This window comes from Bidens hawaiensis, unplaced genomic scaffold (genome assembly GCF_021521415.1).
Source record: "Bidens hawaiensis isolate Kalapana, Puna unplaced genomic scaffold, B.hawaiensis_p1.1 tig00041669_1, whole genome shotgun sequence".
In the NCBI taxonomy this organism is placed as follows: Eukaryota; Viridiplantae; Streptophyta; class Magnoliopsida; order Asterales; family Asteraceae; genus Bidens; species Bidens hawaiensis.
The window spans coordinates 116,628-132,250 of NW_027505729.1; the positions used below are offsets into that span (position 1 = coordinate 116,628).

Below are 15,623 nucleotides of genomic sequence, written 5' to 3' on the forward strand. Positions count from 1 at the left end.
CCTACACTTTTGAGTTAGTTTTGAGCTAATTTTATTTTATATACTCATCTAGTAGCTCATATTTGAATTTTAAAGTTTGAAGAATCAAGTTTATAAATGTTGCACAGCTAATTGAATTATTATTGCAATAAATACATTTATGAGATGCTTAATTGTTTATATGAAAGTTCTACGTGGTTAAAAAAAAAAAGAAAAGAAAAGAAAATCAAAGACAAGTCTTTGAGAATTAAATTAGTTTTAATGCTAAAAGTTAATTACTTATTTGTAACAGGAATGTTGAAAATAAGTAATGGACTTCATAATAATATTAAATGGGCTTAAAGAAAGTACACATGCTGGTCATGGGCTGCTACAATACAAAAGGTCGGTTTTTGGATTTTGGAAGATATAAAAAGAATATAAGAACCCTACGAGAGGGAGATATATTAATAGAGAGGGGGCCGATTCGTTTTGGGGATCGAGACACAAATCAATAATAGGAAGGCTACTGTGCATCTTGTTTGCACAGCCAATAACTCAAAAGAATATATATAATTGAGTGGTGGCAGCAGATCTGACACAACAACAAATCAAAAAGGAAAGGTTAGTTGAATTCGAAGATAAAAGAATTTAGTATATTTTCATATATGATGAACTTTAATATTTATTTTACTTTTGTTTCGTACCTTTTTATGAGTACCTAAATACTTTATACTACCTAGGTTTTGGTTGAACACTATGTTAGATTTAATGGTTTGACGAACTATTATTGATTTTGGTTGATTTGGTATTATGGTAAAGTTTTTAATTGGTTTGTTCATGGTATCGTTGAGTAATTAAATCTAGTTTATTATTATAATATTTATTTCACTTGTGTTTAATAGTTTTTGGTGATTGTTAGACACATGATTAGGTTGTTTACTTTGTGTTTTCAACTTGTTTGCGGTTTATGGTCGAAATTACCGTAGGAGTATTTTATAAAAGTTTATTAGATTTTTATTGTTCTTTCACTAGAGAAATCGGGAGGTGATTTAGTGTTGTGTCATCTTTGTCTTTTGCGGGTTTGGGTCATAATTGCACGGGAGTGAGTTATCCTAGGTCCCTAAGATTATTGCGATACAAGTTGTGTTCAAGTTAATTAAAAATACCCCCTTTATATTAATATATATTGTATTCAAAGAGACCGGGAGGTGATTTGGGTTTTGGGGTACCATAATATTATTAGGCAAGGTGAGACCGGGAGGTGATCCAAACCTTTAACAATTGAGCTTCACATGTCATTAGAGTTCTAAGGTGTCGTTGGTGAGGCCGGGAGGCGATCTAGCGTATTTTAGTGGTCTTTAATGTCATATTTTTAAGATATTGTTTTTCAACCAAGTCAAGTTCGTTAACTATTAATTTTAACTAGTGGGATTTCATTACCTAGGTAGTCGTTTCTCATATTTGTTTTAAAACCCAATTTTTATAAAGTTTTATTTTTTGTTAACTTTTAATTAGTTAAGTATTATTAGTTTTATTAATATAAAAAAAATCTAAAAATCAAATGAAAGTCTAGATTAGTAATCTTTTAGGTTTAATAATAAGAGTTTACCCTTAGTGTCCAAGGTTCGATATCCGTTCTTACTTGCTAGCTACATTGCGTCCGGTACACTTGCCGATTGTGTGTGGTTTATTAGGTGAATTCGGTAAAACTTGGTTTTTAATATTATATATACGTTTTTCACACATCACCAGCCATCTGCGGAGGCTTCAAGGCAACCAAATGCAAGAACATTAATTGGTAACAAAAACAAGGATCATAATTTCAAGCAAGACAACAACAATTGGACTCCGTTGAAAAAGACTCCTTGAGATATTTTAAGCACGGAAAATATGAATTTCAAAAAGCCATAACCACTCATGAAGAGAACATATTTGAATCCCAATAAGCATTGCATGTTTCTTGATGATACACAGACGATTGTGTTAGCTTAAGGAATGAAATTGAAATCAAATCAAGTCAAGCTAGTTAGATCACCTGTTGAAAAACGTAAGACAAGAGGCCCACAAACCACCTGCACAGGTTAATTCCGGTCCGCAAGCAAATCAAATATCTAAACGTCCATATGATCCAAGGAGGATGAATTAGCGGATACAAAAGGCAAGGATTTGACATGGAAGAGTGAACCGGTGGTGTTCCCGCGAGTTAAAGGGGGTTCATGTATGAAGAACCGGCTGATAATCACTGCTTTGATCGGGCATTACTGGTCTCAGTATGTTTTCTTTGAGACGGGAAGTACGTCGGATATAATGTATGAACAATGTGTTAAGCAGCTGGATGAGGAAGACGAGGCGAGGCTGAAACCAATTCATGCGTCGGTGTCTGGTTTTGAATATGAAGTCATGCACCCGCGGGGAGTTATTTCCTTTCCTGTTACCCTCAGCGATGGTACTCATTCGCGGAGGGAGGATGTAGAGTTCTTGGTTCTGCCTGCCAAGTCAAAACATGATATAATCTTAGAAAGAGAGAAAATTGGTGACTTCAACGCTCATCCATCTACAACTCATACTCATGGTGCAGTTGGAGTTCCAACCTACACAGGTGTAGCGATCATACGGGTAGACAAAAATTTCTTCACGACCGATGGTTTAAAACCAAGTAAGGTCCCAAAGCAAGTGGAAAGAACTGAGCCAGAGAAATGAGTAATGAACCCAAAGTTTCCGGAACAGACAATCACAATTGGTCCCACTATCTTTGAGATAGTGAGGACATTTTTGAAGCAACTGTTAACAAGGGATCTAGATATATTCGTTTGGCAACCCGCAGACATGACAGGTGTTCCAAGAAATATTGTGGAGCACAAGCTACGGGTCAATCCAGTGTTCACTCCAATCGTCCAAAAAAGCGACAGATGGGTCCTGAGCAAACGAATGCCATGAATGAGCAGGTACAAGATTTATTGAACGCTGAGATCATTCGAGAAATTCAGTATCAGACATGGGTTGCAAATCCAGTCATTGTTCCCAAAAGCAACGAAACATGGAGAATGTGCATTGATTTCAAAGATTTGAATAAGGCATGCCCCAAAGATTGTTACCCATTGTCGGAAATTAACTTGAAAGTCGATGTAACGGCACCTTTCAGATTTAAATGTTTCCTCGATGCCTAAAAAGGTTATCATCAGGTTCGCATGGCGGCTGGGGATGAAGATAAAACCGCATTTCGCGCAGACCAAGGCACATTTTGTTATAAAATGACGCCCTTTGGATTGAAAAATGCGGGAGCAACATACCAACGATTGATGGATGAAGCCTTTAAAGAACAAATCGGACACAATTTGTAAGTTTACATGGACGATTTGGTGATAAAAAGTGTGGACGAAGACCAAATGTTGCGGGATATAGAAGAGACATTTAATACCTTGAGAAATATTAACATGAAACTTAATCCCAGTAAGTGTTCATTTGAGATGGAGGAAGGATACTTTTTGGGCGTAATTGTTACAAGTGCGGGTTTCAAGGCTAACCGGGATAAAGTCCAGGCAGTCGCCCGCATGCCTTCACCTTCTTCCCTCAAAGAGGTACAAACATTGAATGGCATATTGGTATCCTTGAACAGATTTCTAGCCAATCATGCGGCTAAATCTTTTCCTTTCGTGTCAACATTGAAAAATTGTTTGAAGAAAGCACATTTCAAGTGGACCGCGGAAGCTGAACACCATTTCTAGAAGTCGAAAAATGTCTAATGGAGTTACCCACTATGACTTCTACGCAGGTAGGGGAACCATTGACTTTGTGCCTGTCAGCATCCGACATAGCCATCTGGGTAGTACTATTGACAGATAGGAAGAATCTCCAGACATCGATTTATTACGTAAGAAGTGACCTGTATGTTATTAAACTTGTACTCCTGGCCGGCGTGCCAAAAATGATCTGCGTGTCATTAAAATTTTATTCTTGGTCTGCGTGCCAGAAGTGACCCGTGCGTCATTAAACTTTTATTCTTGGCATGCGTGTCAAAAATGACCCTCATGTCATTAAACTTCCTTGTCTGTGTGCCAGAAGTGATCCGCGTATCATAAAACTTAAGGCCATAATATTGGTTGAGTAATCCCTTATTAACATCTATGAAGATCCTAAGTAACACTTATATTATTCATAGCAATAAAACAAAGTGTAAAGAAAAATTTCTTCATATTATGATTAAATGAGGACAACAAGAGTTGCTAATACAAAAGACTCCTAAACAAGTTCCAACATACAAAAGATTATCCTATTCGATCTTGAGTTTGGGCTTGCGGGGTGTCCGGATTTGGAGAAGTTGGAGGGGTTGAAGGCGTTTCGTCTGATGGCCCGCTCAGATATTCTTTTAAGCGTTGAACACCATATGCGGTCGCCGCAAATTCAGGAAGCATAGTTTGAAGAGGAAATGATAGCTCATCATACTCCTTCATCCTCCTGATGTATTTGTTTCCTACATGGCGACCGTGCAGAAGATGTTCTTCAAGGGAGAATTGGGCCTTCATATACTCAACACCTTCCTCAAAACCAACCTTGCGGCCAGCTTGAGACGAGGCATTAACACAACAAGGCAATCAACTAATTGTGGCCCGTCCTTGATGTGGTTAATCATCTATTAGATGATTTAAATACATCAATAAATACTTACAAAATATACAAGAAAGGAATTAGGGAAAGAAAGAAAATATACATGTGCAAGGCCCTCATACATCAACCATTGCTTGTCTTTCTCAGCCTGCTCCACTTTATTCTCCAACTCATCATAAGCTTTCACAAGAATAATGTTGTCAGCCATCAGCTCCCCCATTCGCTTCTCCATCTCCCCCGCCTGCTCTTTCCGCATCCTAGCCACTTCTTCATATGTTTAAATCAAGTTACCTTGGTTGGTAACTTGATTCTCCAAAGTAGCGTTAGCCTCCACGGCTTTGGCCAAGTATGCCTCCTATTGTTTGGTCTCCTCACAGGCAACGGCAAGAATGGTGTTCTGCTTTTTACAGGCCTCTTCCCATGAGCGAGACACAGCAGCTTGGCGATCTTTCTCAGCGCAAAGAGCAATCTCAACATCTTTTAGTATCCACTCAGCAGTGTTGGCCTTCAAGCGTTGCTCTTCAGCGGATTTCTATGCTTCCTCCATCTGCCGAGACATCTCACCCCATTTCTCCCCCATGGAGAGCCATTCTCGGAAAATTTCTTGCCCTTGTGCCACAGTGTTGGCTAGGACAAGATTGAAACTGCGGGCAAGGTCATGACGTGAACGACCACGTTGGAAAGCGCGATCCGCTGGCGGAATCTCGTAACTGAGAAATTCAGCACATGCTTCCGAATCGGTAAAACGTGATCCTTGGGCCAGGGTATAGCGCGGTGTGTGTAGATGGTCGTCTTCTCCAGGATTTGCCATCCCAGAATAGGCCGCATCAGAACGACGATGGAACCTTCTCGATTCAGAAGATTGAGATGTCCCCCAAAACCCGATTGATGTAGGGTGAGGAATAAGAAAAATGTGGAGGTGAATGCGGGGGTGAATGCGGAAGAGAATGTGGTGAAGCATGAGGAGACTCTTTTGTCTTTGGACCCTGAACGTCTAGAACTGGTTCTTTCCCCTTCGAACCAAACACGTCATCGGGTATAAGGATTGTTGGAGGAGGAGATGGTGGATTTTGAGCAGATACACCTTGATCCGGTACATCGGTTGTTCATGTGAATGACAAATAAAAATGTTAGAATCCAGCAATATAAAGGAGAGAAGTGTCCTATGAAATTAATAAATTACGTGGCGAAGATTGCATGGCAATCTGCTTAACTCGATCCTCAAGGCGGATCTTTTGTTTATTAGAGCCAGATGCCCGCTTCTTGTTCGTCGGTTCCTCTTCGGCATCTGCGTGGCTTCCTTCCGTGTCATCTGCCTTTGAGGAGCGATGCTTTCTCTTCCACTCAAGGTCTGTAAGGGCACGCATAATAGCCAACCTTTCAGGTGTATTGTCAAAATGTTGCTCCTCGCGAGGTGATGACTCGTCACTTGAGGACAATAACATAATCACCCCATCCGGAGTCAACCGTTCAAAGGACGATGGTTTAAGGAAAACTCACCAAGATGGTAGACTGCTTCTGAAACCACGGGTTCAGAACACAAGTCTTTAAGGAACAAGAAGTGGTCCCGGGTCTTGTCCAAGGTCGATAGGGCGGTTGGATTACGCGGACGCTTTTGCATGCACCCCATCGTCTTGTCAAGCAGTGCGTTCAGCACTGGCCCCTCACCTGCACCCCCCGCAAGAATAATATTTGAGATACAATTTAAATGCGGAAATTGCAAAATTAATAACAAATAATTACTTACTCTCATCCACGTTCTGGAAGAACGGTTAACATTCAGGGTATGGCCAGATGCGGCTCATACCAGCCCAAACAAGGGCACCCTCATAGATTGCCTGCATCAGAGTTGGACTCTTCACCAAGGTATTAAACCACGCCTGCCCCTCATGCCGCGCAAATGGCAGATCTGGAAACTTTTCGTTGAGCGGGCGGCGCACCATGGTTGCAGGAACCACTTTTTCAGAGATCCAGAAAGACTTGATTCTCCATTCATACGCACCTCGGGGTGGTTTAATGCCCAAAATCCCCTTTCAAAGTAGTGGAGAAGTTAAACCAACTTCCCCGCACATTCATCTTATAAAAGAAGATGAATTTGTCCAACGTCGGCACAATATTGTTGGCACGGCAAACGAATTCGAAGTGACGAATCGGCATAAGCCCAAACGGGTGTTGCTGGGACAGATGGATCTCGTGGTCGGTCAAGACGTTACACAGGATCTTGGTTATCTGAAACCTAAGATTCTCGGTGGTGAAGAATTCCGCATAATGGGCCATCTTACTGGCCGGAGGTTTATTTGCGGTGGATCCAGCGGCAGGGTACTCTGGTTCCCACTCTGACGCAAGACCGTAGGTAGAAACAAGTTTCTCAAACTCCGATAGTTTCCAGTTAATCTCGATGGACTCTATGGTAGGAGAGGTCGACGTTTCTTGTCACCAGCCATTATGTCGGAGGGTAAAGGAAAGCAACGAGCAATGATGAACAATGAAGGACAGATCTGGTTTGAAAGAAATAAAGAAGAAGAAGATGAAGTTATGGAGACGATAAAAGATTCAAATGAAACTCAAGGGTCCTATACCCATCGCAGATAATGCGATGGGAGTGTGACAATGGAGAGAGAAATGAAGGGTCCAGTAGGATTGCGTCACGTCACACGGGAAAATCGAAAAAGCAAAAAAGACGGTACAGTAAGGTACAGTTGACAGCCAGCACAGACGTCAAGTCAACCATACGGCTCCTGCAAACAGTCACATCGTCCTTTTTCGTGGCTATCCTTCAAAAACATAAATATCTTCACAACACGCCCGGAAATTTAAAAATGCCCATAGAAGATCTTAAGTCCAAAATTTCACCCGCATAAAACGTCACACGGAAGAAACAATGGACTGTGGGGCTTATAGAGGTAGGGAGTAAAAAGACCCAGATACCCATGAAAGATCATCCGCGGGTTGTCAAGGACTTCCTCAAAAGTCACCCGCGGAACATGCTTATCACCCGCATAACTCAAGTCAGAGGAAGACTAAGAATAAACTCCAGAGACTATCTGCGGGCTAATCAGGACGTCCTCGGAAGTCATTGGCAAGGTATTCCCTTCATGCGCAAAGTGACTAGAGGGTGACATAAGGGAATCAGCTGTAACTAACTTCCTTCTAGAAGATTTACGCGAATATCTTTCCTTGGAAAGCACGTGATGTAACAGCCAATTAGAAAAGGACAGATGGCGAGGTTGTTATAACCGTGCACATGGCTAACTAGCTCGTCCTATCACACGTGGACACGTGTCAAGGTTGTTACAAAGGCATCTTCTAGAAAGGGAAAAATGTACCAATAATATTCCCTAACCATACGTACCTTCTCCATCATCATAAGGTATTCATTCACATCTCACTTATCTCACGAATTACTTAAAGTGCTTTCCTTTCTTTAGAACAGTACTTATTCGCACGTCGGAGGGTGGTTACGGGGAGACCCCCCTCTTGTCCTTCCCGTAACGAGCTCACGGTGATTGTTTTGCAGGTTTCTGTCATCGGACTTGCAGGATTGAACTCGTACCCTTAAGTTGTTAGTTACCCGACCCGTATCCTGTGGAATCATAGGTCCAACCTCTTTGGGGTTTGATCCGTGTTTCTTCAGGTTGCATCAGTTAGTCATACCAATTCAAACTCGATATACATATGACATATCAACTTGGCGGTTACCAAGTTTGGTTATTGACACTCTAGTTCTTCTGCCAAAAACTAGGTTTCAGTCATGGTTCCTTCTTGACAGAAAAAATAACAATAACAACAACAATATTAATAGTAATAATGATAACAATAATAATAATAATGACACCTTAGTAAAAGTTATATAAGAATTTGAATATAGTTTCGAATTATGAAGTTTATCGTGTGTTTGATGAATGACAGGAAAACAATAAGGACAACCTCCAAATGTCATTTGAAGAAATTAAGTTGGCCACACAAAACTTTAGTCGTGAGAATCTTATCGGAGGGGGAGGATTTGGGAAGGCATTAAAAGGAAAAGTTAAACGTGGTAATGAAAGTATTGAAATCGTTGCAAAACGTTTGGATAGGAGTCAAGGATAGGGAGACCATCATTTTTTGATGGAACTTGAAATTCTTTTTGAATATAAACACAAGAATATCATTGGTCTTGAAGGCTATTATAACGAAAACCATGAAAAAATCATTGTATATGAGCATGCGTCTAATAGAAGTCTTGATAGGTATCTGAACGATGCTAGTCTTACATGGACTAAAAGACTTAAGATTTGTATTGACATTGCGCGTGGGCTGGCTTTTCTTCATGGAGGTGCGCCAACAAAAGAGATGGTGATACATAGAGATATTAAAAGCGCCAATATTCTACTAAATGTTGATTGGAAGGCAAAAATTTCAGATTTTGGTTTGTCTGCAATAACTACAACTAATCAGGAAGTAGTCAGCAAGCTTGTAGGCACTATTGGGTATGTTGACCCTCAATATGAGATTACAGGTTTCTTCACCGAAAAGTCAGACATTTACTCATTTGGAGTTGTTTTATTCGAGATCTTGTTTGGGCAACTGTTGGTGCCCAATAGAAAGAATTATGATCAACAACATGTAACCAGGATTCTTAAGCAGATCCGTGAAGAAGAAAAACTTGGATTGATTGTGTATGAGGACATAAAGGAACAAATTAACCCGAAATCATTGTCAGCATTTCGACTGATTGTCAGCCGGTGCTTAAATTATTTTAGACAAAACCGACCAACGGCAGAAGAGGTGTTGCAACAACTTGAAAAATCACTGGAGTTCCAAGTAAGTTACCATAGTTTTGCCAAAGTGGTTTCCTTTCAATGCATGTATCTTAAAACTAGAAGATGTACTTCATAATGCATCAAGAAATAAATAAATAAAAAAAGTGAAAAGTAGTTTTCGTTAGTATAAGTTGACAAGTCTACTAAAAAAACCTTGTTTTGGATATTACAAAGTCCATAATAACACAAATACTAAAAATGATTATGAAGACTAATAATGAAATGCATCAAAAAATATGAATTTTCCTTGTTTAATTAATTTGCAGGAAGACTACGAAATATGGGAGCCTAAATTGCCCGAAGACTATGAGGAAATACTGAAGTTGTCTAAATCATTAAGAACTAGCTACTCTACCGAAAAGAAAAAGGATCTTTACAACCTATTCTCCAAAGGAATTCTTCTTCAAGATGACAAAGTGGTAAACAATTGGCTCATCTTCAAATCTAAATTGATATTCTTTTTTTTTTGCCTTTCAAGTTTATTTATGATTAAAGGAGTGAGTTTTGTTTGTCCAGGCTTTTCTTTTCATTTTGTCATTCCAAACTAAAACTCTACTCCTGCAAAGTTTATATTTGATTAATTATGTTTTTTAAGAAATCTTTAGCTACATAGTATCTTGAGGAATCTGTAGCAATTATTGTAAGGATACGTAGCCCAAAATTATCCATTCACTGACACAAATAATTAATTATGTTGACTTGTTTTGTCATACATCACAGTCGTTTTCACTTGGAAGTAATGGTGAAAGAAATGAAATGATATCAGCAACGATGTTTTCATATAGAAACCGCAGTCCACATGATAAGTGGTGTAATGTTCCAGAATCAAGGTTCTCTTTCTCTCTTAACTTGTGTTTACTCATATGGTATTTAATTTGTAGATAATACTTTTAAAATAAAAGTAGCATGTAACTGCTTTAGTGCTTTTGTATTGGTTTTACGATTGCTAGCCTTGTATCAATTTGGGTCTTACATTTGGTACTAGGTGTGTGTTGAGGTGCGTAAGTTCAAGGTTTTTAAAAAAAAGCTAGCGAACGTAATAAACACGATTATTCTTAGAATGATATGGTGTGTTTAGATTTTGGAAGACACGGAATGATTTGCTCTTTTAACGAAAAGTTTAGCGCACGTGCTAAAATAGTTGAAAGATGTTAAAGCCCTCGGCTATCTATGGGTCAGGAACCGATTGGTGATTTTTCGGATTTATGTATTGGTGGTTTTGTTTTTTAGGGGCTACTTACTAGTTAAGCCACCATGTTTATGTAATAAATGAATAAAATATAGTTTTTTAAATTATTTAGAAGTTAGAAATTTTATGTAATCATCATCATCATCATCGTACTCAGTATATCCCACCAATAGCAAAGCTATGGTAGGGTCTGAAGAGGGTAAGATGTAGACAGCCTTACCTCTACCCCATAGGGATAGAGAGGCTGCTTCCGGTGAGACCCCCGGCTCGATAGTAATTTTGCATCAAGCCTTGGACATAAGGCACATAGCACTCAATCATCGGGACACCGGCTGATCGGTGCATGTACCCTTGTCTTTCGGCTATCAACGCCACCACATGATGCCTGATTAACCTTCCGCCACTTTTAACGTTATTTTCACGAGATTAGTAAAATAACGTCAAACTTAGTGCAATTTCACTTTTGCCCACCCGAGGGTTCACACATATATACAGTATATGCGCGCACCGCAAGCAGGGCGTAGAAATTTTATGTAAAAAAACTGATAAAAGAATGGAGATGCGGGGTATCGATCCCCGTACCTCTCGCATGCTAAGCGAGCGCTCTACCATCTGAGCTACATCCCCTTTGATGCTTGAGCTTGAGTACTATTTCTATTTACTCTTATTTTAGATGCGCATAGTTGTCATATATTAGACACTTCTTTGCCAGCCGAAAAATTATACGGCCATATAGCCATTTTCTCCATGTCATACAACATGCATGACATGTCAGTGGTGTTTGTTTAGCGTGTAGCGTCTGCTTTTAGTTTTTGTTATATGTCTATATGTTCTAACTTAACGAACAACTAAAATAAAGAACAAGAAATTTACGCACCAGTGATTATATTTTAGCACTATGAGCAAGAGTGTGCATGCAGAAAATCATCACAGTTTTAATAAGGTTCCCATGGCCAACACAGTTGGTTGATTTAAACATAATTTTGGTTATTAGGTAACGTTACTAGATAAGAGGTGCTACATTCTACTTATTTTGGGTCAAGAGTAATATTAAATTCAAAAGTAGAAGCGCGTTTGCGGGGGGAAGAGACGAACAACTAATTCAGACTTTAATATCTTGCAGGTTTGAGAAGGTAGCAGAGATGCTAGATATATCAAATATGATGATCAAAATTGAGACAAGAACTCAATTTTTATCTCCAAATACCGTTTATGGGGTCTATCTAGTATTCAAATTTTGTGATTATAGAAATGTTTCTAGAAATCCATTGTATGTTGACCTTAAATATAGTAAGGGAAGCAGAACCTTACATGCATATTTTGCAACATGGAGAAACGAGGAGTGGATGATGATTGAATTCTACCGTTTTTCAAATCATATGGATGACGGTGCTTTCGAGACTTTACTATTGAGCCTTTCACCATACTATTGTAGAGAACATGATGCGATTTATGTTGAAGGCATTGAGTTTCGACCCATTGACAATGCAAGTTTCACTATACTTATTCTAGTTTTTGTTTTGTAATTGGAGGTTGATGCATTGTAAACATCTTCCATTTTGTAAGTTACATGTTTATAACATTGTCTTATGTTTTTTAAACAGGTGGAGCATCAAGAAACCGAAAAGCCAAAGGAAATTAAACAAATTTTGAAATCAAACTCAAACTTGAAGCAGGTGCTACGAAGGCCGACTAAAAGCGAAATGATGTTAAAGGAATCCATAAACTATGACTACGGGGAAGAGGTTCTTATTTATTTCTGGCAAAATTTATATGTACAGAAATTTTAATAGTTCCCCTTGTTCTTTAACAAGTCTCTAACTAATGAACAGTTCTCGCTAACTGAAGTGAATGGAAAGAAACATCTTATGCTTTCGGCAAAGGCAGCTCTCTACAACTTTTCTGATTTGACTCTATAATTTAAAGCCATCACTAGGGTCGAGGTTTGTTTTTTGTCAAGTATTAATCTTTATTTACAATAAAAGTCTATATGTGTCGTATTTTCAGTTAAGATATCAAGGATCGATGTGGTTGTCCATGGTACAATCTACCATTGTTTCTAACAAGTATGTAATCACATAATATATACATGCAGATATGGAGAGGTGCTTGAGCTTCTTCCACAACAAATGTTCCGTATCAGTTGCACGATTAAAAGCCAAATGTTGTCACGAGATGCAGATTACGTGTGTTGCCTAGTGTTTAAGCTTTCAGAAAACTGCCACGAGCTGCATGGTCCAGTCGAAGTACGAGATCTGCTTCAAAAAAATAAAGTTCCTGAAATTTTTTATTTTAGAACCCCAAACCCATGGAACATACATGTTATTACTCGGGTTCCAAAACAAAAGAACGATGGATGGATGGAAGTTAATATCTGGAAATTGAACTCGAGTCATGAACTTGAAAATGATTGTGTTTTTTGTAAATTTGAAATTGATCAGTTATGAAGGCTCTATCTCCGGCCTTATTGTTTGTGGCCTTGAGTTTCGGCAAATGTAAGAATATTTGTTAGTATTGTAGAGTTAATCACTCTCATCACAAAGTACATGGGGTTGTACCATAAATAGTCAAACTACACGTTTATGTTATGTTCAAAGGTCTGTAAAGTCTAGGATCTAGAGTGTCAAGGTGTAAAAACTTGTCAAAGTTAAATGTAGTTTGAAGAGTTGCGACTCTAAACGATCTTCATAATCAAATTATCAGTTCAATCAAAAGTTTGTCTAGTCAATTCTCTCTGTTTCATCTATATTCTATCAAATCAATTGTTAAGATCATTAATCTAGGCAACAATTAGTGGTGGCGGTTCCGGTGTTTTCCAGCAATAAAAGGGTTGGCATCGGCGGTTTGGTTGTACTCGTCGATCATCATAAAACGAAGGGAAAGAAGCTGATCACAAGTGTAGAACAATTCTAACATTCTAGGAGAGTTTGTTGAAGGATGCAAACCGAAAATGGAGAATTTCAAGAGCTTGTTCGGTTTGGTGAGTTCGTATAACATGCTTTTTTTTGTCCAAAATGAGTACCAATTGATTGAGATAATCAAGGGTGAGTGAAGGATCTTTAACTACAAAACCAATTTAAAAGTTATTCAAAATTCAAACATGAATCAATGAGAAATAACTTTATAAATTACAGAGCGTCAAATCAGAAAAGTTATATAGAGCTTATTCAAAATACGACACTTAATCAAAATTTCTTTATAATAGCTTGATATTTTGAGAAAGTTATTATTATTCAAAATCTCACTTATTTTGAGCACCCCTTGGCTCTTTCAACAATTTTCTAATCGATGAAAAATACTTACCTTTTTCATGGTTAGTTAGATTACCCATAGTCCCACAGGGCCGGCCTTGGGGTGAGGCAAGGTGGTCGACGGCTACAGGCCCGACACCCGTTAGGCCCAAAATTTTTATTTATTTTAAATTATATTGTATTTTTATGAAATACAGTATGTATATTTAATGTTTAAAACTAATTACATAACCAATAGTTTGCTCTAGTGGCAAAGGGTATTACTCCTAACCAAAAGGTTATGGGTTCAAGTGCCATTTGACACATGTTTAATCTTTTTTTATACAAAAGATTTTTGCACAACTCGAATTATAACTAAGTAAACCCATATAAAATTTTAATAGTTTAAACCCAACAAAATACTTCTTTTATTTAAGGCTCAAAAAAATTTTCACCTTCTACCCAAATTTTTTTTTTTTTGCTTTCTTTGAGCCGGCCCTGATTACCCATTACATCATCCGAATCAAAATTTGTTGACCAATCAAGGCCTTCCTGGCTAATTGTTATAACCAAGTCCATGCTGAATTGGAGGTGGGACATGTGCAAAAATTTGTGAGCTTGAGAATTGTTCTTTGTCCATTCTCGTCTCCAGTTATAGAGTTTGCTTCGACACCTCAAAATACTGAAGAGATTGCACTTCCCTTTCATCTTCTTACCCCCCGCTCGATGGTGAGATATTCCCTGGTCTTAGACTCTTATCGCAATGTGCTTCAACTTTACGGGGGCTTTCAGTGAATTCAATTTGGCGTTGCTTAGACCATTGCTTGTATTCAACACTACTTTTTCTTGGATTTTACCTTCTCTTTGCTCGATCATCACTTACCAATTTTCCAAAAGAGCTGAGCTAACCTCGAGGTTGGGACACTGTCATACCAGGACTCTCGTATGACTATATATAAGATTTGAGTTTTCACTATAACCTATGAGACACCCCAACGCATAATAACAATCTTCTGTGTAATGGGCCCCACATATATTGCACCAGACCTTTATATAAGGGTTTTGTTGATATCGATTCCTGTAGTAGCCATCATGAAAATCATCGAAAAAAGTTTATAGGTCTCTCCACTGCTCGCCAAACTCACAAGTCATGAATTGAAATTGCTTTAGAGTACATTTAATAAGCTTTATTGTCATAGTTCCATTTAGTGAAAGAAAAAATATATATATAATGTTAACATGCGTTGTGTTGTTGTATGTTTATTGTTTCACCCACATACATGCTCCACTTCGCTTAATCATCTTCAATATTAAAGTAATCCGCAGTCTTCACAGAAAACCTCCTCTTTCGTTTTCTAGCATTGTGGTTTCTCGTGCCGGATGGTGGGTACCAACAATCACTGTTCATTGGATGCTGCCTCTACCAGTCGTCACCGTTTCATCGATGAAACCGTTACCGACATTTCAAATCTGTCAGTATTTGAGTATTTGATATTTCAAATCGGCTTTTAAAATAAACTTTAGATAATTTTCACGTAATGAACATCACAACGATTAACATTCACAAGATTATTATACCATACCACTAACCGATATCCATAAATTTGAGACATCTTATATCCGTATACCTAGCCCGGCCCGGCCCGGATCGACCTGACCCATTTATTATATCAACCTTTTCCAATTTTTTTTATAATATATAAATTAAAAAAAACCTAGTAAACGAGTAAACAAAAAGCAAAACAAAAGTGCTAAACATAAACAAGTTATTCATTGAAATCTCACATTCAAGCAGAAGCTTCAATTTCCCCAAATTCATCCACTTCTGACTGTAGA

General features: G+C 38.4%; 1 non-coding gene across 1 annotated transcript; it reads right to left on the bottom strand.

The window, feature by feature from the left end:
• Positions 1–11,111: 11,111 nt before the first annotated feature.
• TRNAA-AGC (transfer RNA alanine (anticodon AGC)) lies at positions 11,112–11,184 on the bottom strand. Its single transcript has one exon. It is a non-coding gene; the product is annotated as a tRNA-Ala (tRNA).
• Positions 11,185–15,623: the final 4,439 nt, after the last annotated feature.